Raw genomic sequence first — 10,985 nt, 5'->3', positions numbered from 1 at the left:
CTGAAAGAAATGTTGTCTCGTGGACTGCAACGATTGTTGGATATGCACAAAATGGATTTGTCGAAAAGGCTTTAGACACTTTCAAGCAAATGAAATTGGAAGGCATAAAGCCAAATTCCACAACCTTTTCCAGCATCCTCCCTGCCTGTGCAAAAATGGGAGCTTTGGAACAGGGTATGGACATCCATCAAAGCATAATGGATAGAGGAATTTTGTTAGGTGTTGTACTTGCAAAAGCCCTGCTTGACATGAATGCAAAATGTGGAAACATGGACAAGGCTTGTGAATTGTTTGATACGATGCCGCAAAGAGATGTGATCTCATGTGAACAATCAACACGTGCGTATACAGGAGGAAGGGATTTCTGCTACAAAATTTAATGCTCACTCCTCAATCACAGTTCTATGGTTTTACGAGATTAAACTAGGACAATTAACCACCACATGTATATTTTTTGCCAAATGAAATTAAAAACTAGGGCAGTTTGAATCTACCTCCTGCACGGGATTGCCTTCGACACGGGTTTGATGTTCTTGGGGGTTGAATTCGCCACGGACACCTACACGGGATTGCAATTCACAAATGAATTCCCCGTCTCTTTTTTTATTTTGTAATGACCGTTGTCATCAAAGTTACGACGAACTCGAGCACTTTTTTGAAAAAAAGAAAATTCTCATTGCTAATGCCTTCTTCGTCGAAACCAAATGGGAAATTTCCGTCAGAATTACGACGAATGCGGGCATTTTTTAAAAAAAAAACAAATTTGGCCACAATATACCTTCTCTGTCGGAAACCTCAGTTGAAAATCTAGTCCAAATGTATTAGTGCCTCTACACGATGCCCACCCTTTATTGCGCAAAGAAAGCTAAAATATTTGCATTCACTAACATAAAGCTTGTTTGAAAGTTTCTAATGCCTTTTCAGCAAATCAGTTCTGATTTGATGACATTCCACAAGAGTCCATAAGCGGGCAGGGAGTATATGGCAAAGATTGTGGAATTTTGCATTTTGCCTACCAATTCATTTGTCCGAAAATTTGTAAAGCCTTTTTAATAAATCAATTTCTGGTGCTCACCGGTCATTGTGGTCGTTCCACGAGACTACATCTGTATAAGACACTTCATCAAACAAACATTCATCCACGCGCAATTAGCAACATCTGAGTCCAACCCATGTCTAATTTTGTAATTAGGATAATGCTTCCCTGTTTGAGATCTCTCAACTCAGCACATGCCGGTAGCACAAAAATCATAGACATCGAATTGGGTTTAACATATCTGATTAGCATCTCTTAAAAAAAAATCTTATTGATTTGTGGGGTTGTCCATTTTGAGCATACCCTGTGGTCATGCTAGTCCATAAGACAACATTTCTTTCAGGCAGTTTGTTAAACATTTTCAGTGCATCCTTCATACTCGAACATTTGGCATACAAATTTAACAGGACATCTCCAACATAAGCATCTCTATCCAAACCATCCCTGGATATTTTATGATGAATCGTTTTTCCTTCTTTCAGGTATTTCAAAGAAGCGACTGCCTTCAACACATAAGGATAAGTGAAACGATCCGCTTGAGAACCGGAATTTTGCACGTAGTGGTAAAGTTCGAGTGTTTCGGCTTACAATCCTCTTTTCATACAATTTCAGTTCGGCAACAGTGATAAAATTTTGGGTTAGGTTGTTAAGGAGGGAACGTTTAAATCACATACATTAAGTTTACATTTTTAAGTTAAAAAGTGTTAAACATTCAGAATTGATTGAAATTTTTTAGGCTTAATATATTGTTTGAGGTGTGTGGTCACATTAAGAATACATTTCTAAACTTAAAAGTGTTAAACACTTAAAATCTACTAATATTCTCTAGATTTAATATGTTATTTAGTGTGTATGATTTAAGATTGACCTAACAAATAAAAAAGGAAAATATGAAATTGTTTGAGATGTTTTTAGTGATGCTGATGGCCAAATGTTTGGGATACTCCTGCATAAATCAAATTTTCGAAAATTTTGAAATTTATTAATAATGAGTCTACGAAGGCATTCTACTGAGAAATCACTGGATCATCAATAAGTTATATTTCACTCAGTATAATTATTCTTATTTACAATAACAAATAATCAATCAATAAAATCATTCTATAAAGAAATCATTTCAACGTCAATAACTAAATTCTTTCAATTACATAATTTAGAAAATAAATATTAACTACTGCATAGTATTTGTTAAACCTAAGACCAACTGCGGTTAAAGGAGAGTAGTATTAGGTATCATGTACATTTCGAATAAGCATACAATAAAACTATAAAAATAATGTGTAATCAACAAAATCAAAGCTGTTTTTTAAGCGACATCCGACATTTTCTAGAAGATATAAAACACCGGGATTATATCTGTGGTTTTTTTTTTTTTCAAAATACAAGAAACTCGAATAGCTATCACCAATTGACACATCGTTTGCACTTAGAGGTGCAATTGCAGTGTCTATATAGAATCTGAAATTCTTTACTCCATATAAGGACCAAAAAGGAAGCCCAAAAATACAGTGTTAAACTCCAACAAATTACAGCATACTTTGTGATAACGCTATTAACTTCATTATAATTCAGATAATGGCAGCAGAAGAAGACTTCTCCTTCGCCTTTAACAATATGGCCTTTTCTGACCGTTTACTGCGAATAGAGATCATGTCTGACGTAATTGATGATAGGCACTCCTTCTCACCCATTTCAACACCTGATATATTCAAAGACCCTTTCCAAAGATCTTCAGATGGTAAGTACTTGAACTATGTGTTTTTTCCTTCAATAGCATGCAACCAATAACATACAATACTTCTTGTATGCTATCTAGATCAGCTCTTAAATAATATTTCGTTTAATGTCTGGTTGAAAGAAAATGATCCGAACGGAAATAGTTTTACAACCAAGATGGATTGCTTTTCCTCGGCTGAAGTCATTTATATACATGTCAGCTCAGTAATACTAGCTGCAAAAAGTCCATATTTCTATAATGTAAGAATCCTTGGCCAAGTTTTGTGCAAAATTTTTCCAACTTTATACATTTCTTTTACTTAAATTTGTGCAAACTATTTTTCTTATTAAAAAATCAGTTTTATGATATTGATTAATGAGCTCGACTCAAAATTACTTAGCTGAATTCTGATAACAAACACTGAAAAATACCTCCTCCTTATTGAAATCTTTCTTGTGGAATGAAGCTTTTTTCAAATGGTACAGTTGAATCAAAGCAAAGAGTTATCACTCTTCATTTAACTTGTGCAGGTATGTTTACTGAAATGCTACTTTCTCTGAAACTAGGCAATTAGAATGGTGTTCAAATTTTTAATATATAAAAAACATTTGGGTGATTGCAGAAGGAGAGGCCTTCGTGGATCTATTACACTTTATATACTGCGGAAAACTCAAAACTGAGACAACTGCTGCATTGTTGGATGTGTTGATGGTTGCCAACAAATTTGAGGTTGCATCATGTGCTCATCACTGCATCGATGCCTTGAGCTCACCAACAACAGTAGAAAATGCATTACTTTTTCTGGGCCTCCCTCCCAACATGCGTATGGTTGATGCAGTTCAACCATTGATAATTGCTGCCAAAAGATTTCTTGTCCGGAACTTTAGGATGATTCAAGAGTAAGTTTTATTTGAAAGAAATATCTTAGTTTAAGCAAGATCTTAGATCATATACTCAATCTTCAATACTGAAAATGTTACAGCTATGAAGGAGAAATACCTTTGCCCATCCTTGAAGAAATTTTGTCCAGTGACGAATTGCAAGTTAGATCAGAAGATATCCTTTATGATTTTGTTATGGAGTGGACTAGAAAACATTATCCTGATGATGATGAAAGGAGAGAAGTGTTGAACAAGAAGCTTATATACTCGATACGTTTCCCCTACCTGTCCAAAGAGAAGCTGAAAGAAATATTTTCAAGTAAAGAAATTGAAGGTGTGGGTACATTGAAACTAATTTTGGAGGCACTTCTTTACAAAGAAGAAGCTCCATATAGAAGGAATAACCACAGCGCACAAGAATTTCACCATGAGATGTTCTGTGAAAGATCTTACATTAACAAACCTATCAGAATTGTGAAGATTGATACACCTCACAAGGAGTGCATGGTATTCTGGAATATCAAAAAAGATGAATGCTTAACTCTGCGGGATAAACCAGATTCTCTAGCATCTCATTTTATCTACTTTGGGGACCAATTATTTCTACTTAAAGCTTTTTGTACAAAGTATAAGGAAGGTTTTCCAATCTCCTTTGGACTATGCCTTCAAATGGCAAGTAAGGCTGAGATTACTGTGGAATACATATTTTCTTGTCGTTTAAATCCTTCATGTAACTTTGTCATGAGGTCCCGTGCCACTGAGAAATTATATTATAAGAAGATGGTTGGTTCTCCAGACCTCCTCGGTATGAATTGGTCAGAATTCATATCTGACAGCAATTCATATTTTATAGACAATATCCTCTACTTGCGTATTTTGCTCATTCTGAGGACATAGCTTTTCTTTTCGTCCATGGTATAATGTACTGTATCACCTATCTACACAATCAAAATTGCATGATTGTTCTTTTCCCCTCGAATGAAATACAATGTTTTGTCAAAAGGAGAATACCTTGTCAAAAATATTGTTACTAATTTATTTGTTTGTGCTGATTTTTATAAAAACATGTTTAATTGTGTGATTATTAAACAAGAAAATATATAATTATATGCAATTTACTGTCTAACTATTAATTAATTGCTGACTAATCACAATGCATTTTTTCATTCTATCTCATAATGGTCATTAAGAAGAATATGAAGATAGCAGTAAACTAAAGTAATAAGAACTTATCAAGAGTTAGGAGTTTTAGTTAAGTGTCTTGGATGAGGTGATTTGATTAGGAAGATTTCTTTCACAGAAATATTTAACTTTTTTATTAATTACAATTTGGTGGATCTAATGTTCTGCACCACCTTTGTTGCTTTTGTTTTCTATATTTTGGTAAGCTTACCTCGTTTATACCTAGTATACCTTATCAAAAAATTGGTAAAAAAGATAATGATTTCATGTTTTTCAAGATATTACTCTGGACCCCATTCCATGCCCGTCACATTTTCTAATTTTAGTTTTTAAATGGCTTCAATATGTTTTTTGTTACATTAAGTTCTACTTTTTTTTCAAACATATCAACATGTTCCTTTTCATGCATTTGATGACGAATTAGCTATTCATATGTCACTCTATTCCTTTGATCCCTCTCCTATAATTCATCTTATATTTGAGGGTATTTTGGTGCAAGAGGGTGAATTATTAGGACTTTTCATGCATCTCCCCTCTAGTGATGGAATACTAGTGGATGAAGACTCTCACCTCATATCAAATCATTCATAGATAGATGTTGAGCATACTTCTTCAAATTCTTCTACATCTCATCATGAATCTAATCATCTCATACATGTGATTTTTGTTTGAAATGCTTTACAAGCATCCAAGAAGTCAAAAATATGTCTATGGAACACAAGAAACTCCTCCAAAACCAAAGCCCATAATTACCCTTCATGATGTTCCTAACACACCATTACCTCCAAGCTATTATCTTCAAATTCATTACATATAACATCCCTTTGGTCAATTATTTACACTCAACAGAGCACATGTATAATATGTTGCTCTTTGATACTTTTGTCCTCGATGATAAGAAAATAAAAAGGGGGAAGTTGTGTTGCTTAAGTTTCATATTTTGAGGCAAGTGTATTAAACATGTGGTTGTATTCTTAAAAAGCCTTTCTCTCGGGCCAGGCTGGTGACATGGATACATTGAATTAAGCTGATGTGTTATATTTTGAAAACGCCTTTCTCTCGAGCCAGGCTGGTGACACGGATATAGTGAATAACACTGACTTGGCATTTACTGAGCGGTATCTTTGGTTAATATTGTGTTTAATATGTCTACGGACTAGTAGCATATACTTCGGAATACTCTTTGTGACCGACAGATTAAAAGTTTTTGGAAGCATCGCTTTGTTTCATTTGTTTTTGAACAAGTTTATTGTTGGTTGAAGTCCGTCTCAAACCCTAGATGCCATGAGAGATGGAGCCGCTGCTGAAGCAAAGGAGCTCGAAGTTAGTTTGTTTGGTTGGAAAGAATGATGCAAGAGTGGACTTAACAGTGAGCTAAATGAATTTCTGGTTAGTTTCTTTTCAGTTATCAATGAGGTTGTGTATTACAGGTATTATTCTTGTTCATCTGTTTAAAAAGATTCAGGTATTTCGAATCTGGTTTTTTTTCAGTCATGAAAAATGGAAATAAGGAAACAGACTTTGCTTTATTTTTGGTTTTCAAATTTGGGAAATTCAAGCATCTTTAGTTTATCTCTCAGCTTCTCTTTCCGTTGCACAGTTAATCGGTTATTTGTTTTCAGTTTGCAAATTCCCGTAAGGGTTTGGTAACCCTATACGAGGGTTATTCTTGAAGACGTGTTTTGTTTGGGGAAGAAAACAGTTTAAATACAGAACAGTATATATTGAAATCGTGGTGAGAAGTGTGAAGAAGGGGAAAGACAAAGAATTTGTTGAAAAAGAAAAACAAAGTGATGTGTATAACAAAAGACTATCAGAGATTTTTGATAGTCGAGGGTTTGAGAGTATTACTCTGTTTTGTTGCAGTACTTGAGGCTATAATGGTTGAAATTATCTTGATGTTCAGAGATTGAGTTTTCTCTCTGATAGTTTTTTAATGTCTTTAAAAGAATGTCATTATTATCTATCTATGATTCAAAGCCTTGAAGAATATTGTTGCAAAAATCATTTAGAGAGAATCATTTGTACAGATTGGTAAAATATACTCGCTCCAATCACTGATGGTTTTGTGACTGCAGAATTAAGTGCATTCATAAAATTACCAGTGACTCTAGCTTGAGTTGGAATGTTTCTATTGGATAAGAAAGAGGGGTTGGTGCTCCTTGAGGCCTTGTGGTTTCTAAATCTTGTGTACTGAGTTGGTGCTCTTTGAAATAATATAAGGGATCTTACCAAGTGGTTTTTCTACCCCAAGAGGGTTTTCCACTCATGAAAACTATGGTGTTATGTGCCCTATCTTGTCTCAGTTTGACTTACTGGTTTATGCTCTGATACTACATGTCTTTTGCTTCCTTCATTTCATACTCTGTTTTGCTTGAACTTATGTGATGCAATCTTTGCATTACTCGCTTAACTGTTCTATGTTCTTGTAAAAGAATCAAAAACTTTTAACTATTCTATGTTCTTGTAAAAGAATCAAAAACTTTTTGTTTTCTGAAAAACATGATTCAAGTTTTTTATTTGGTCTTATTATGTATTCCTTGCATTGTTAACAATGTTAGTTTAAGGTGTTAAGTCTCATTTGTTTAGCCCTTCATCTTTCATTCATCTGTGCTTATTGTTAAACAAGATTGTCAAGTTGTGAAGAAATACTTGTGAAAATCGTTACACTCTGATTCACCCCCCCCCCCCTCTCAGAGTGTCTCCACTTCCAACAAGTGGTATTAGAGCTTAGGGTCCCTCATATAGGTCTGTCCTAGGGATTGTTCCTGGTCATTTGGAAGTTTTTTTTATGGCTCATTCTCAAGAAGGTGCATCTTTATCAAGAGCTCCTCTTTTTGATGGCACTGATTATGTGTTCTGGAAGATCAGAATGGAAACATACTTGATCTCTGTTGATGTAAATGTGTGGAACATTGTTACTACAAAATATGTCGTTCCTACTTCTATTCCTTCAGATCCTGATGCTAAAACTCAATATGAGTTAAATGCTAGAGCTAAGCATGCTCTGTTATGTGGTCTCACCAAGGATGTGTTTGTTAAAGTTATGCATTGTGCATCTGCTAATGAAATATGGAGTAAGCTAGAAACCATTTATCAAGATGATGCAAAGGTCAAGGAATCTAAAATTCTCACACTCAAGAATCAGTTTGAGTCATTGAGAATGAAAGAAGATGAGACTATTGCAAATTATTTTCTTAGAATTGATGAAGTTGTGAATTCAAGAAGGGGTCTTGGTGAAAATGTTGATGAAAAAGATGTTGTTAGAAAAGTTATTAGAACATTACTTCCTAAATATGAAACTAAGGTGTCCACTTTAGAAGAAAAGAAAAGTTTTTCTACTATGTCTCTTGACAGCCTTCAAAGCATACTTACAGCTTATGAAATGAGAATTGGTAGTAATTCCTCTAATTCTAAAGAAACTGCTTTTAAAGTAGAAAAGAAAGAGGAACCAGATAGTGAGTCTGAACTTTCAGATGCTATAGAAGCCCTGCTAGTAAGAAAGTTAAAAAAGAAATATAAGGGAAAACTACCCTTCAAATGCTTTAATTGCGGTAAAGCCGGACACTTTGCTGCTAAATGTCCCTTGAGTGATCAAAACAGTGAAGAAGAAAAATTAGAAAAAGTTTTTAGAAAGAAAAAATGGAACCCTAAAAAGAAATTCAATCCATTTCAAAAAAAGAAGAGTCTTTTTATAAAAGAAGATTCTGAAAATGATTCAGATGACTCACCTTGTGAAGGTGATGAAACTTTGTTTATGGCTGAAATAGAAACTTCCTCAAAGAAAGATATAATGAACATATCAGAAGATAAATCTGATGACTTAGATCAAGGTGAAATTGATCTTGAAGGAGAATTGCTTTGTGCTCTTAAGGAAATCAAAAGAGTAAAGAAGCTTGTAGTTTCTCATGAAAGTGAAATTCAAATTTTGCAAATTGAATTGAAAGATTCAAAGCAAATAGTTGAAGATTTAAAAGTTTTACTTGCTGATAGTGAATTGAAAGTTAATACTTTGGAACAACAAACTAATTCTTTGCATAAGCAGATTGAGTAGTATGAAAGTACCTTAAATTTAAATGAAATTTTAAACAAACAAAAACTATGCAAGAATATGACAGGTGTAGGCTTTGAGAGTGCTAAATCAGCAAAACAGATTACTAAACCTACAAATAGAAACCAATTTCAGGCTTATAACAGAATGACACCTTTTAGGTTTGGATTCTTTCATGGTTACTGTTTTTACTGCAACAAGTTTGGCCATAAGGTTAACACTTGCAGATTTTTACAACATAGAACTTCTATGATTGGATACAATCAAACCTATGGCTTTCCAAACACCGTGAAGTGCATTAAGTGTAACACCTTTGGACATACTTCTTCTCAATGCAAATCAAAGGCAAATATTCATAAGGTATGGAAACCATAGTTTGTCCCTAGTATTGAACAGTCTATGATAGTGCAATCTGCATTCTTTTCAAGTAAGAAGTCACTGTGGGTGTTGGACAGTGGCTATTCACACCATATGACAGGAGACAAAAATAGATTTATTCATTTTGAAGACTTTGATGGAGGTTTTGTAAGATTTGGTGATAATTCAGGAGCTTTCGTCAGAGGTAAGGGTACATTATTACTGAATGATGATACTCCAATACATGATGTGTATTTTGTTGAAGGATTGAAACACAACCTACTTAGTGTTAGTCAAATTTGTGATAGTGGTTATAATGTGTCCTTCACTTCTCATGGTTGTACTATAAAAACTAAGTCTGGTAAAATTGTAGCTGCTGGGTTGAGAACAATTGGCAATGTTTACAACCTTCTTGACTCCACAAACTATGAAATCAACGAAGGCATGTGTCTTATGGGTCAAGTTGAGGAAAATTGGTTGTGGCACAAATGTTTGGGACATGTGAACTTTGATAATCTGGTTTGAATCAGCAAGAATCAGAATGTTAGAGGCTTACCTATCTTGAGTAAACCAGAAAACTCTATGTGCAAAGAGTGTCTTAAAGGTAAACAAACAAAAACAACTTTTAAATCTAAAGAACACTCTTCTACTAGACCGTTACAACTTGTTCACACAGATTTATGTGGTCCAACCAGGACACAATCCATCAACGGTGAAAAATACTTCATGCTTTTTGTGGATGATTATACAAGAATGATATGGGTTACTTTTCTCAAACATAAATCTGAAGCATTTGTCAGATTTAAAATTTTCAGGAAAATGGTTGAACGTGAAACTGATTTAAAGCTCAAATGTTTGAGATCAAACAAAGGTGGTGAGTTTACATCACAAGAGTTTATAGATTATTGTGAGAAACATGGCATTAAAAGACAATATGCTGCTACCTGAACACCTCAACAGAACGGGGTGGTTGAAAGAAAAAATAGAACAGTTAAAGAGATGGCTCGCACAATGTTGAATGAAGCAAATCTGCCTGATAAATATTGGAAAGAATTTGTTCACACAGCAGTTTACATTTTGAATCGTGTGCAAATCAGGGTAAAATCCACTTTTACTCCTTATGAACTTTGGTATGGTAAAGCTGCATCAATTAAATACTTCAAAATTTTTGGTTGCAAATGTTATATAAAAAGAGATGAAGAAAATCTAGGTAGTTTTGATGCTAAGACTGATGAGGGTATCTTTCTTGGATACTCTACTCATAGCAAAGCTTATAGATGTTTCAATAATAGATTGAACAAGATTGTTGAAACTATTAATGTAAGATTCGATGAGCAATTTCTTCTAAGTGATGGTATGCAGGATGTTGAAGAGGATATTTCAATAAGACTGGAACAAGTTCCTAAATCCGCTGAAGCAGAAATTTCAAATGAAAAGAGTCCTCCACCAAGTCCTAAAACTGAAATTCCTTTACATACACCCTCTAGAATCATTACTAAAAGACATCCTCAAAGTCAGATTATTGGTGAAATGGATGCTGGAATCTTGACTAGGAGAAGAGCAAAAACTGGTGAACAAGCTCAAATGGCTGAGCATTACTGTCTGGTAACTGATTCTGAACCTAAGTCTATTTCTGAAGCTCTTGTTGATGATTGTTGGCTGCATGCTATGCAAGATGAAATCAGTCAAATAGAAAAGAATAAAACCTGGGAACTTGTGCCTAGACCAGATGATAAAAATGTTATAGGGGGTAAATGGATT

The sequence above is a fragment of the Cryptomeria japonica genome, chromosome 5 (genome assembly GCF_030272615.1).
Source record: "Cryptomeria japonica chromosome 5, Sugi_1.0, whole genome shotgun sequence".
In the NCBI taxonomy this organism is placed as follows: Eukaryota; Viridiplantae; Streptophyta; class Pinopsida; order Cupressales; family Cupressaceae; genus Cryptomeria; species Cryptomeria japonica.
This window is presented reverse-complemented; position numbering follows the sequence as displayed.